The sequence below is a fragment of the Hypomesus transpacificus genome, chromosome 24 (genome assembly GCF_021917145.1).
Source record: "Hypomesus transpacificus isolate Combined female chromosome 24, fHypTra1, whole genome shotgun sequence".
Classification (NCBI taxonomy): Eukaryota; Metazoa; Chordata; class Actinopteri; order Osmeriformes; family Osmeridae; genus Hypomesus; species Hypomesus transpacificus.
Window position 1 is genome coordinate 2,518,673 of NC_061083.1, and position 14,147 is coordinate 2,532,819.

Consider the following 14,147-nt stretch of genomic DNA (forward strand, 5'->3'; position numbering starts at 1 on the left):
GGGGGGGTGTATTTAGAACAGCATACCTTTACTCTTCCCTTCAGGGAGAGACACTGCGCAAAATAGCAGGAGCAAACCAGGGCATTAATATCCTCACACTAACCCCCTGACAATAAGCCATTATGTATGAACGCCTCTGTACATTACACACCTTGAACTAGAAACAAACGCTACCCATTCCCCCCCCCCCCCCCTCAGCACTTGAACCGCCGCCAACAAAATGCACCGAGCCTCGTCCTTGTCTCCCTGTTTCTTTCCCCTTTTATTATTTCATGGACCAAAAAAGAAAGAAAGATGAGAGACGACGCATCCGCCTCCGAAACACCTTTTTCTCTGTTTCCACCATAATCAGTTACCTCGTGACACCTACCTCCGCCACAAATGACTGTTTGGCTTTATACGCCGCTGTGTTATTCTGTATCTCTCCCTTCCAGCCATGGATATCGGCTATAATTACAATTCACACTGATCCCAGACTGAAACCATGCCTTTAAAAAAAGAGAAAACCACAGCATCACCGAAGTGTGTGTGTGTGTGGGTACTACGGGCCGGTGAGGGGAACGCCGTCTGGCGTGGTATTATGATGTTTCTAAATGGGGAGCGTGGCTCATGACCAAGGTCCCTGTCCAGATATCGATTGCTCCCGTGGTCACAACACTCACAGTAGTGGAGAGCCATTGAACTTTAAAGCAAATAGTCCTTCTTCTCTGTTCAGCGTCCCCGCGGCAGATCAATACATCACGGCCCTGCTTGCCCTGGCCTGATAACACCTCTATCTGGACTAATGGCTTTTCCTGCTAGTTACTGGTGAGGGACGATGCCTGAGCTGTCCTCTGAGGTGAGGCTTCTGTTTAACACGGGCGTGCAGCAACACACTTAACATGAGACAGGCCTGACGTAGACTGTTGCATTTCGGTTCACACATTCTGCTTCCCCTATTTTCACCAATATCCTCCATTTTCGAAATATATACCATGACTAGATGTATTCTTTTCCTTTAACAGGGGTGTGCGGATGGGTGAACCGACATCCATGTGGAAATTCAGCAGTGCGAGATGGAACGTGCCAGCCAACGCTCGAACTCCGAGCCACATGACTGAATTAGCGGAAATGAAAATGGCGGGCGGGCTTTCAGCTACCGCCCAGTCCATTGTCCTCCACCACTATACCTCAGCCACATCCCTGTGTTAATGTGATGGAGGTGGGCTGATCTCCATTAGCCCTGTATTAGACACGTTGACCCTAATGTTCCCCACCCCATTACTCTGCTGCTCCCTCCCTCTCTCTCTGACGGAGGGGAGAGGAGAAGAGGGTGCCGGAGGGGTTCAGCATGGCTGACCGAAGAGCTCATGTGTGAACGAGGGGACCGCCCCTTGCCCATTCTGCAACACGCCGGGACCCCTAGAGGGGCACGCCCCGCATTCACCTCGGCCCTGTCCTACATAGACTCGGACCCCGACCCCCCGCAACCCAGGACACGAGGTTCCCACCCGACATCACAACCACAAGTCATCAGACTCTCCCTGGTGGAGATCTCCCGTTGCGTGTCCAAAGGCCTTCGCATGCTAAAAGCATCGTCAATGCACTCGCATTTGTAAAAAGCAAGGTTAAAAGAGGACAACATTTTTTGCAAGGGCATGGCATGGCTTGCTTTTCCTTAAGCCTCCGAGCAAAGTTGCCACACACAGTAAACTCTCTCACTTCCTGCTTTGCCCTGACACAAGGTCTGGGCATTACCCAATCAAAGTTCAGCACAGGGATATATTTGGTATTACAAGCTGGTTAAGAAAGGTCAGCAAGAGCTCTGGCCAAGGCTTCTCTGCCTCCCCTGCTGTATCCCTTTAAGGGTATTACTGCAAAACAGGCAACGGGGGAAAATAGCAAGGTTCAAAGTGATTTGCAGAAAGGAGAGCAGTTTTTTCCTGCTGAAATCATCTGATCCCCCATACCCGAATTGGCTTCAGCTGTAAGACAGATCACAGCCCTGGAACACGGGAGAGCGGGGAGGAAAGAGAGGGAAAGAGGGAGAAAGGTGAGGTGGAGAGGGACAGAGAGAGAGAGAGAGAGAGAGAGAGAGAGAGAGAGAGAGAGAGAGAGAGGATGGAAGACAGAGGGAAGGAAAACGAGAAACTCTAGGGAAGACACGCGGAAAACAAAAAGGCTTCAAAAATGGCTGACGTCGGAAGTGAGAGAGAGCGCTCGGCAGAACGAGAGGAAAGCGAAAACGGAGGCCAAAGCACGGGGAGTGTGACGAGAGCTTCCAAACACGGCGCTAAGTCCCAGAGTTCCTGGCTCCTGGACCCAGCTCCTACTGTGGTGGGCAGGGCTCTGAAGTGTCGACTGCTGACCACAGAGATCTCCCCCCCCCCCCCCCCCCTGCCAGCACACTCAGGCAGCCCCACAGTGACAAAGTTCTCCTTACAGGCTTAGTGAGGTGTGACCGGGAAACAGCTAACGCAGACGCAACCGAACACGCCGTCTCTCCTTTCTCTCCTTCTGTCTCCCTCTCAAACACACACACACACACAGGCCATGCCTACACACAAGCCTGTAACGTATCTTCCCCACGGCCTGACGGTAAAGGGGGCCTGATGGAGCGACGGGCCCAACGCAGGCAAATGAGGAGCGTATTTTAAATTCAACGGAAGAGCGCCAGGTTCAGCCTTCCCGTTCCTTAACGGCTCCTTAACGGCTCTTCTCCGGTATTAATGTGATGGAGGTGGGCTGGGCCCGGCTGATCTCCATTAGCCCTGTATTAGGGACACGTTGACCCTAATGTTCCCCACCCCATTACTCTGCTGCTCCCTCTCTCTCTCTCTGACGGAGGGGAGAGGAGAGGAGGGTGCCGGAGAGGTTCAGCATGGCTGACCGAAGAGCTCATGTGTGAACGAGGGGACCGCCCCTCGCCCATTCTGCAACACGCCGGGACCCCTTAGAGGGGCACGCCCCGCATTCACCTCGGCCCTGTCCTACAAACACCTCCGACAAAGCGCCGTGGACGCGAGGCACTCTCCTAACGACCCTCTTCCTACACATCACGCGAGAGCGTCAACCTTAGCGTAACGAGCGTCAAAGACAGCATTGAAGCCTCCACTGTAACCACCCCAATAGGAGAGGGCCAGTGGGCAGGCTCTTAATATTCATGTATTCACATCATTCATACGGCAGCCTTTCAAAGGATAACTGTGTACATAACCACTTCAACATGTGCTTTTAGCACTAGATTCAGTTACCGGTGTCTTTTTCTCTGTTTTGTTAGTAATTCCCCAAGTTATTAGCTCCAATTGCGCTAATTGCTTGGAGGAGTGGCCACAGGGCCCGGTAACAGCTTGCCTTTGACAGCGCTGAACTTGGCGGGTCTGCGGAGAGTCAAAAGGCAGTGGCACTGTCCTATGGCTGAACCCCTCGGGGCACACTAACACACGCCTCACCTCTCCCACTCTGACCCCATTATTTCTCCTTCCATAGAAACCTCACCAAACATAACGTGTCTGATTGCTCCGGCCCCTCCGATCTCCCCCCCTCTCATAATGTTATCTTAAGAAACGTGGAAACGATTGAAACCCTCCCGTCCGTCCCCCCCCCCCCGCCCCCACACCAATTTGATTTTGGCGGCCAAAATGACTACCACATTGGCACTGTGTGTGTGTGTGTGTGTGTGGATAGTCTCAACCTGCAGGCCTGTGAGTGTGGGTGTGTGTGTGTGTGAGTGAGTGTTTGTTAGAGCAAGCGAGGGGCTTCCCCCCCTCCTCCTCCCCCCCTCCTCCTCCCCCCCCCCACCCCCCTCAGGGGCCTCTCAGAGAGACTCCAGGGCTGTGCAATCCAGTTCCTCTCATCACACCAAATTGACCATGTGTGCTTGACGGCCGAGCTGACTAATCACACGTCAGATTTCACACACCCCTCCACAATCACAGAAAGAAAAATAACTTTGGGGGGAGGGGGGGGGGGGGGAGTCATAAATAACCCGGTGGAAAGGGAGCTTCACTCTTGCCCTCTGAACCTGTCTGAGAAAACAGTCAATAGTCCAGGCTGCAAGTTGTACTGTAGCTTGGACCATCACAATCATTAGAGAGCGTATTGACTGTTCTGGAGGGTAATACAAAGCCTTGACTTCTGGACAAATAGTCAATAGAAGGAACTGCCTGCGTAGGGATAAACTGGAACCACGGTATGAGTAGTAAAATATTACACTTTCATGGACGGTTCACAGAACATTCCGTTACTCGATGACCGAAGTACCAAAAAATAGTCTCTACAACAACAGAGGCTGAAGTGCATCCTTTACTACCAACCAATCATCTTAAAAGATCTAAAGTTCCAGCTTGTGGCGTCATTTGTCAGCAGGTGACAGACCTCGGAGCAACCGCACAGAGACACCAGTTGAACCCTCCAGTCAGACAGGAATGCGGCCCGCTGCTATTGGCTGCGTGAGCAGGAAGTGGTGATTGAGCCAGGATGTAGCGCCATGTCCTTCAGACGGGAGGATTACACTGGCCTCTTGTCTGGCTGCGGCCTTTTCATCACCGAGCCACACTGAGTCATCACTGTGCTCCCAAATCTGTCACCAGACTCCACGAGGAGTGGCACTTCAAATTGAAAAAGGCTGCCGCCGTGACGACGACGTGCACGTGTGTGCGTGCGCACGCGTGTGCGGTCAGGCACGTGTTTTTGCACGCCTGTGTGCGTGTGCACACCTGCCGGCATCCCGGTGACCGCAGTACTGGCAGTTGTGTGAGTGTGTGTACACGTGTGTGTGAGTGTGTGTAAGTGCATGAGTGTGTGTGTGGAGAGAAGGGGAGGGAAGGGATGGGTGAGTCGAAAGGGAAAAAATGTGGTCATCAATTGCTGGGCGCAGATCCAGGGAGAAGATTGTTGGACAGCAACTCGGCAACAGATGTCTGATTAGTGTCTATTAACCTGCTTCCTACATCTCATAGGCCGCTCCACTGATGCTCCCAGACAGGGGGAGCCTTGTCCGGCCCAATAGGAGGGGCTCATAATCCCCCCCCCCCCCCCCCCCCCCCCAAAAAAAAGACTAGATATCACAGCCCCTGATTGGCCGGCTTTACTGCTCTGGCAGTCGTGAGGAGAGGAGTCATGACTCAAACCCTGCTGCTTCCATCAAGACTCATCCCTCCCTCCCTCTCCCCTCGCCCGGCCTGGCCGTCGCCCTGCCCCTCCCCGTCTCTCTCTCTCTCCATCCCTCGCCCCCTGACTCCCTCGCTCTGCTTTCTCCCTTCTCTGTCTTCTCGGCTGCTTTCCTGCCATCATCCCTGCCTCCCTCCCTGATTGAGTGTCATCTGTGCGTGGTGATGTGGCGGCGAGCGTGCTGGAGGAGGAGGGGCCTGGCCCGCGTTGACAGACCTGACCGGCGGGCGCTGCAGCGTTAGCCGACTGTCATGCACATTCCGTTCAAGAGCGGCGCGGCAGCTGGACCAATCACATGTCCAATCACCAGGGGCCTGGCCCAGCTCCGCCAAGGACCGCTGGAGCTGAAAGAACGGGCTGTGGAGCAGCCCTGTAGACACACATGGACACACAGGAAGCAGCTCCTCTCCAGTGTAGAGACCCAGGCAGTACCGTCCTGCACCGAAAAGTGACAGGAAGAGGGCTTTCACATGACAGCTCTGCTAGGCTAGTGCAGGCATCCTTCGCCAACATTTTTCTTTTGTTTCTTCTTTGATCCCTCTCCTCCTTTTATCATCTCTGTCTGAGACACACAGACAGAGATGATGAAGAAGAAGAAGAACGCCATCTGAAATAGAAATTATCACCTCCCGATCATCAGAGCATGCCAGTTCGTTTCCCATGAAACCCGTTTTACCGGCATGCGCCGAGCGTGACTCAGGACTGGGAGCTAGCGGCCGGCTTGGAGCAGTGCAGGGGGCGCTGGGGGGGCGCTGGGAGGCCGGGCGGGGAGGGATGGAAGCGGGGGGCCGGAGAAGCGGAGCACCGGGCTCCACATCTGTTCCAGTATTGAAGGCATATGGGCCAGCCGCTCGCATGCACGGACCCCTCGGCCCAATCAGCCCTGATGGGGGTGATGTCATGGACCTGCCTCAGCCTCGGCCTCTCGTCTCCTCCTCCTCCTCCTCACAGCCGGGGAGCCCCAGGACGCCGCTGCCCGGGCCTGACAGCACGCCAGCTCGCTGTCAGCGGCTGCCCCTCGCGGGCTGGGAGGGGGGCTGCAGGGAGGCCCCTGGGGCTAGGGACCCAGCACCAGGGACGACCAAGCCAGGTAAAAGGTCACCATGTGCCTGGGCTGGGAGAGATATGGGTGTGAGTAGGGGGGGGGGGGGAGGACCTGGGCACAGGGATGGAAATGGCTGAGGTGAGGGGGGGGGGGAGGTTCAAATGTGAACAGGTTTGGAAATGTAAAAAGTTCAAGTTTCACAGAAATGCCAGGGAACATCGATTAAATGTATCCAGTCCCGTCCCCCCCGTCCGTGATTACGGGCGGCGGAGTTGAACCGGCGCACTCGCTAATGTTCTCGACCGCTTTCGGATCCTCCGACGCAACAACCGGTGTTGCCTTGGGCCCCATCTGTTTGGTGTCCTCTGTCAGTCGGAGGCACCTGTGAGGGGCTGCTGTGTGTTAGTCCTCCTGCCAGCACAGAGACAGAGAACACTGTGTCTGCTGATACAGGAGAAGCCCTGGGGGCTCAGACCTTCCCCTGTTGGAAAATGAGGATCTGGAGGAACAACACGTCCATTCCACATTTATCAGTGACATTACCGGGCCCTGGAACCACACAGCTGTGGGGGGCTCCCCCCCCCCCCTCCCCCTCGCTCGGGGGACCCAACCACCACACCTCTCCAGAAACAGCCATTCATCTGGGCCAGGCTCTGATTGCGGAGGGGGGGGGGGGGGGGGGTTGAGGGGAGGACAGGGGGATGAAATGCTTTGGTGGACAGGTATGGCGACGGGCGACTGGGCGGGAGTCGACTTGGGGGGTATGAGCGCCCCCGCGTTCTCGGTGGTTTTTGGGGGGGGGGGGGGGGGGGGGGGCGGGGGTGGGGGGGGATAAGGTTTAGTCACAGCGGAGCAATCGTGGAGCTTGTCACAGGGGATGTAATGAGGTCAGATTACAGGCAGGTCTGCAGACTGGCTGCAAAAGGTTGGACGCTAATCCCCACAGTTATTAAAGGGGCGCTTTGTTGCCAGTGACCGAGGGAAGAAAGGAGAGAGAAGGAGAAAGAGGGAGAGAGAGAGAGAGAGAGAGAGAGAGAGAGAGAGAGAGAGAGAGAGAGAGAGAGAGAGAGAGAGAGAGAGAGAGAGAGAGAGAGAGGAGAGAGAGGAGAGAGAGAGAGAGAGAGAGAGAGAGAGAGAGAAGGGAGGGAGGGAGGGAGATAAAGAAGAGAGGTGTGCAGCAAGGAGGGGGGGGGGGACTCAATAACACTTGATTCAATGTGAAAAGCCTCTTGTTTGCCACCCAGGAGAAGAGCGAGCAGGATGTTAGAGGAAGCCAGCCGCCCAGACTCCTACCGCGGGAACAAGACACGCCTTGTTCCTTGTTCCTTGTTCCTGGTTTAAGGAGCAAACAGATTAAGATGAATTGATGCAAGCTTAGCGACTGAAAAAAATGGAGGCCCAAAGAAAAAAAAGAAAAACGCCCACTGATCAATAGGGCTTAGGAGGTAGCCGAGGCAAGGAGCGGATCTCCTCTCTCATTCAGCGGATAACGCACACTTGCCAGAGGAGAGAAGGTTTCACATCTCCTCGATCCCCTTTCAAGGTGTGGGTGACAAGGTTTAAGAGCAGAGGATGACTGCATTGACAAGGTTTACCAAACCAAAAGCGAGAGAAAAAATCTTAACGGTTTTCACGACGCGGGATGGCATTTGAAATCTCAACACGATAACAATACCTGGAGATGATCACAGGATTCCAAACGTGTGCATGTAAATATCCCTATGTATGTAGGTCTTTACGTGAATGTGAAAAACAAGTGACTACATTGTTTAGTAAGAATCCAGTTGGATGCTCCACTTCAATGAGGGTTGTTTCATTTTGTGAGGTGGGGAGGGGGAAGGGGGGGGGGTTATATCACTTCTGTGCAATGCAAGACCTTCACAAGGATACATACACAAAACACACATTGCGGAAATCCAAGCTGAATCCCCGACATGGCGCTCGCACCAGAAGGCCTTGCTCACATCCGGCATCCCACGGTGCACCGCGACATATCTGCCGTCTGTAAGCCCTCGCCTGGCGAGGGCGAGCCCTGATGTTTGCACAGATCAGAGAGAATCATCTGGGTTAACATGCCAATTATACGCCAAAGCCTCCCCTATCTCAGCCAGGATCTCCTGTTACAGTGTCTCTCTCTCTCTCTCTCTCTCTCTCTCTCTCTCTCTCTCTCTCTCTCTCTCTCTCTCTCTCTCTCTCTCTCTCTCTGTCTCTCTCTGTCTCTCTCTCTCTCTCGTCTGCTAACAGATCCTCATGCTTGCAGTCTGGTCTCTTCCACACGGCTAATCCTTTAAGAGGTGGTTCCGCCGCCATCACCTTAATGAAAATGAACATGCTGCGATGGCAGCCAGTAACGCAGGCGGGACTGACAGATGCACCCAGCGGTCCCCACCACATGCGGAATCTGCATACCAGAGCATATTTTCTCATGTCAAACTGGGGATATTATCACCCACGAAGGTCGGCTGCATGGTAAAGGTTCATAGACACGGTGGTTATAGGAGTGCATCAGCTATCCCTCATCTACTTCGATGGCAATTGGGTGCGAAGGTATGCACAGCCCTCCCTTCCCTCGTACCCTGTCGAGCTAAGCTCCTTAACCAGATGCACGCAGGTTGCCGCGGGTGCCGCAACCCCGACGAGACCCCTTACATCTGTTGAACCCGACCCCACCTGAGCGATCCTGGACCTGGGTCATGTGACCCGGGCCAATCCGGAGGGCTGATTGGGTCAGGATTAATGACGAGAGAGGTGAGCCGTTCCTGGGGGCGACACTCTTGTCTGAAGCAATTATGCCGTGAACAGACTCTACGCTGCGCCGCGGTAAACTGACGACATCCACAGACTTTGAATGCCCTGGCCTTGTTTGGTTAAGAAACCACAACACAGGTACCATAGAGGGTTGACCTGACCTTCTCCCCTGGGAGGAGGTTTGAAAAAACGACTCGCTAATAACGTAAACCGTGGAAGCTGTTGGGTCAATTTCTAGGGTTAGTTGAGAATTGAACTTCTCGGAGCTTCAAATACAAAGACGCTAGTATTCAGCCCTAAGGATTCTAATGATTGACAATGAGAACACTTTGACAACGTTTCATACCAACCATCCATCCATCCAGTTGGTTTCTCCTGCTTGTCTTGTTTGTGTTTGTCTGTTTGTACTGTGTGTCTGCGATCGCAGCGGTGCCCTTTGACCTCCGCCGGGTGATTAGCTCCTTCAGTGTGCGACCACTAGCATCTCTAGCTCACTGAGCAGAGTACTGCGGAACACATGGACAGGGGGGGCAAGAGAGCGAGGGAGCAGGACACGGGGGGGAGAGAGAGAGGAGAGAGAGAGAGAGACGGAGGAGGGGGGGGGGGGGGGGGGGAGAGAGAGAGAGCGAGATCTCCAGGACCAATTACAGGCCAGAGAAAACAAAGGGCCATATTTCAATGATTCCTCCAGCTGTGCTGTTTATGAGCTGTGTGCTTAGTCTCTCCGTGACCTTCACCTCCACACTTGGCCCCTCGGAGAGGAAAACAAGGCGGAATGTCCCGGCGCTCCGCCTCTCAGATCCCCGGCGAGTCCTCCTTTACACGACCCGGTGAAAAACATCATTTCGTCAGTTCATCGTGTCTTTTGTGTACCTGTTTATCACTTCGTCGCACGTCACGTCATAGCAGCTTTGCGAACCTGTGAGACATCCATTGTAGCTTGTAGTAGCGTGGATGTGAAAGGGGGGGGGGGGTATGGACTAATTTAAAGCTTAATGGCAAGGTATGTGTCATATGTAACCTTTATAACTTTGCTTGTCAGTTTTTTTCCATTAGGGACCTCATAAGAGGGAGCCGGCTCTCTGTCACTGTGTTCCTGTGACAGCTCTAACCTTCCCAAGCGGCGGGCTGCACCATCTTCACCGCGGCCCTATTGACCAAAGCAATAAGCCATTCTATATGGTGTATTAAAGTCATTTTCCACATGCTACCTCAGCAGCGGCCATTGTTCATGCACCCTCCTGTTGACCACGGAGAAGGCTTCCAAATAAGAGGAGGGGAGAAAAAATACTAAAAACGACACGAAGTGTGTCTGTGCTCTCTGACCAAATTGCAACACTTTGCACCGTTACACCAGTTAAGCAATGAGCCCTCCGACTGCATTTGGATTTTTTTTCTTTCTCTTTCCTCTCCTCCTTTCCTGTCTTGAAAGGCACGGTGATTATCACGGTCACTCAAGGGGCAATTTCAGACTGTCAAAAAAAGAGAGGTGGGGAGGGTGGGGCGCCGGGCGGGGGATTCCACACTCAGAGCAATATCTGCTGACTGCCCACAGCGCATGTATCCTTTATGTAGTACACGGCTCTCGTTTCACTTCCATCTAATTTGCACAAAAAGAAAAAAAAAAACGATAAAAGGGGGAGAGAGAGAGATGGAGAGAAGGTCTTTTGTTGGCAGACGGTAGTGGTGTAATATGTCGGGGCCATCTGCGTGGTCTGGTGGCTGTGCCCCCTCCCCTGAAGTCAGAGGTGGCGTTGGGAACCGGAGGGAGAACGCAGCGACCAGCCTCTGCTCACATCAGCTCCGCGCCTAGACCGTGTGACAAATGATTCCAATCTAGACTGAGCGCCCTTGACTTGACCCTGACCGCTGGAGACAATAAGGGCTAGCTCAGTCACTGGAAAAGATGTTCTGCGCTAATAAACCCGACCGCGGACTAGGGATGGCGAGGGAGGGAGGGAAGGGCAGGATGGAGGGAAGAGAGAGAGGGGTGGGGGGGAGGAGGGGGGGGGGGGGTTCAGGTGCTGACCTCTCAGGTGCAGATTGATAATGAGTCTCCCTGTTTGCTCTGTGAAAATGACCTAAGATGGATGAAAGGGGCCATGGTACAACAAAGAGGGCTATTCTGCTTGCCTTTGAAACGAGACCGTTCCTGGGGATTGCCTATGAATGCACTTTCTATTTCACTGCTTTTAAAGGGCACTTAAGCCAAAACACAAACATGTAAAAGTAGTCGGACGCGACCACGCCGCCTCTGCCAACCCCCATCCAGACCCCCCACACACACACACACACACACACACACAACAGACATACGACAAACACACACACACACACACAAGCAATATCACAAATCCTGCATGTGCCGCCTGGCCTTCTTAATAAAGTCTATGAAATGAGAGGTTTCTTGCCAAGCTCGATGGTGTAAACACACCACTCCAGAAAGGTCCGGACAGCCTGCTGCTTATGCTAATGAAATCCCCCCTTCTCTTATTTTCGCCCTGTCTCCCCCCGCTGGCAAAGCCTTCACTCTTCCCCTGCACCGCTGTCATCTCATGCCCCTGTTGGCATCGGTAAAAAAAGAAAAGAAAAAAAAGAAAAATGAAATAAACACAAAGCAAAATGAAGATCGAAAGAAAAAAATATATCTTCAAACCACAGGTTTCACACAGAAGACCATTGTTACTATGACTTTGATCAGGCCGCAGAATTTGATTCCATCCCCCTAAAGTATGCACTTTCAAATGCAGGATCATACAACAACTACAGGCGTTGGTAGGAATCATCCTCCGTGTGAGAGGTCAAAAGGGCAAGGCCCTATCCTGGAGGGTGTGGACTTCAGGACGTCGTTTTCCGGGAGGCGTGGACGGCAATTTTTGTGGCACTCGGGAGCAGAGAGGCATAGCAGCAGCCTCTTTTGTCACAGTGGCTTTGGGGAAGTGGAGCGCTGAGAGGGGAAAGTGCTGGGCACGACAGAAAGCAGCCCAGTCTGTCTGCTGAACTCCACTGTGTGTCTCTCTGGAAGCCAGGATTAGGTCTAGGATTGGCCAGCTCCAAACAACAAATGCTCTTGTCGCGACAGCAGAAAGTTTTTGTTTTTCTTTGTGTGTCTGTGTGTGTGTGTGTGTGTGTGTGTGAGAGGGAGGGAGAGTATGAACGAGAGAAAGAGAGACTGTGAGTGTGTGTGTGTGTGTGTGTGCGCAAGTGCGCACGCATGTGGCTTTTGAGTTTGTTTTATAAGCCAAGCCACTGACATGTGGATTTGTGGCTTGACTGTAGAGGAGTTTATCACAGATAATTACATAAGAATGTGCTGGAAGAGGAGAGGACCACGGAGGCCTCTGTGTTGGCAGCAGCCTCTCTGGGCCCCGGTGCCCCACACGCCAGTCCAGCCCTCCGCGGCCCCCACTGGGAGTCTCACAGTTAGAGAGAGGCCATGGGGAAAACAATGGATAGCGAAAGATCTCCGTCTTTCGTTTTTCTTCTTGTTTTCGCATTTTGTTCAATTGCGTTTAATCTGTGAGCATGTAAAAACTTTGAATGCAAGTACAGATACAAACGTCACTTTTGGAAAGGACAAAAAAAACTGTTTATTTTCTGAAATACTCTGTTTGGCGAACTTCAAAAGTGTTTACGCATAAGGAGAGAAGAGAGATAGCTAGTGCATACTTTTTTGGTTTCTCAGCTTCTTGCTCTACTCCAGTCCAACATTCAGTATCAACTGTGCTTAATGTACCATACTGATCCCATGGGAAGTCCATAAGCCGCCGAAAATCCAGCTTAGAGAGTGCTGTACGAACAAAGTTCATTCATTTCCAGATATCAGTTTGAATTACGCTCAGCTAACTGTCCTATGGTACGAAAAGTAGGGCAAAAAAAAAAACGATGATACCAAGCAACGTTAAAAAACACAGAAGACACGTGGGTTATTTAGCCAATTGTGAAATCTCGATTTATAATTATCACCATCCTGTTCTCACTAACGGGTTCTGGAAAAGGGCAAGCAACTTTGTATCCCTCAGCTAGTCTTGTATCTTCTGCTCTGACCCATGGAGCAGTGCCAAGCAAGACAATTGGCTGTGATTGACCTCTAGCCCTGGGCAGGCTCGCCGATCTCAACAACAGAGCAAGTGATGAAAAGCCATGGGGCGAAAAAAAAAGAAGAAAAAAAGCATTGCAGTATTTCTTGTTCGACCAATACCGGCTGATCGTTCAGCTGTGAGGAGGATGATATGTGAGTGCGCGGCCTGAGATGAGAACCAGGGAATTCTGGGAGGGGAACGCTGGCCTATGGAGTGTGCCGGATCAGTTCTGACAAACACAAACAAAACAAAAAAACATCGCCGGTACCTATCAGTTTGCGTCTGGGCGTCAGTGTAAAGGGTTGACAAGTCATAGATCCTGCTCGCTGGCTGGAAGGGAAACAACCCAATCCTCCAGCAGGAACATCAACGCCACACAGTGCAGGCGCAATAAAGCCCACGACACAGGATAGAGAAATGTGTCGCTGACTGAACACCCGGAAAATCAACAGTGTAGTATGATGCGGTAAGTGAATGAACGCATGGCTGTCGGCTCTTCGTCTATACGCACACACACACACACACACGTTCCTACACAGGGAAACAGACACTCGCATTATCACAAGCACAAATAAGCAGCTAGGTTGTAGACACACACACACACCCCTCTCCTGCCACAAGCGCCCCCAGAGACACAGTTCTCTCAGCAGCAGGCAGTGCAGGCGGTTGAGGTGGTAATGGTTTCTTCTGTGGTTAGCAGGAGCCGGGGCGACTGGGGGGCCGAGGAACACATTGTGCCTCGTTTCCCCGCCCAACCCCCCCCTCGTCTCCCTCTCTGCCATTAGAGGGAAATGATTTCTGATCACTGCTTTGCTGCTCTTGAATCGAATGAGTGACCTCAAGGTGAACACAGCTCTATAGCCTGTCCCTGGGCCATTCAGTCATTCATCCACTATAGACGTCATTACTTTCACATTTTACAGGTGCCAAAGTTATACGGCTGTGAGAGGAGAGCAGAGATGGGGAGCGAAAAGCAGGCTACAGGAAGAGGGCCGAGACAGAGGGGGAAGAGAAGGATGTGGAACTCAATTATTTTTGTTTCGGTTTCGGAGACTTGTTTTTTAAGGATTGCATCGGGGTATGGCACACATTTTGTTTCCTAGGTAATGAAATACCCCACA

At 52.5% G+C, this 14,147-nt stretch overlaps 1 protein-coding gene across 1 annotated transcript in view; it reads right to left on the reverse strand.

The window, feature by feature from the left end:
• Positions 1 to 14,147, reverse strand: part of LOC124486869 (teneurin-2-like) — a 127,365-nt gene that overhangs the window by 80,447 nt on the left and 32,771 nt on the right.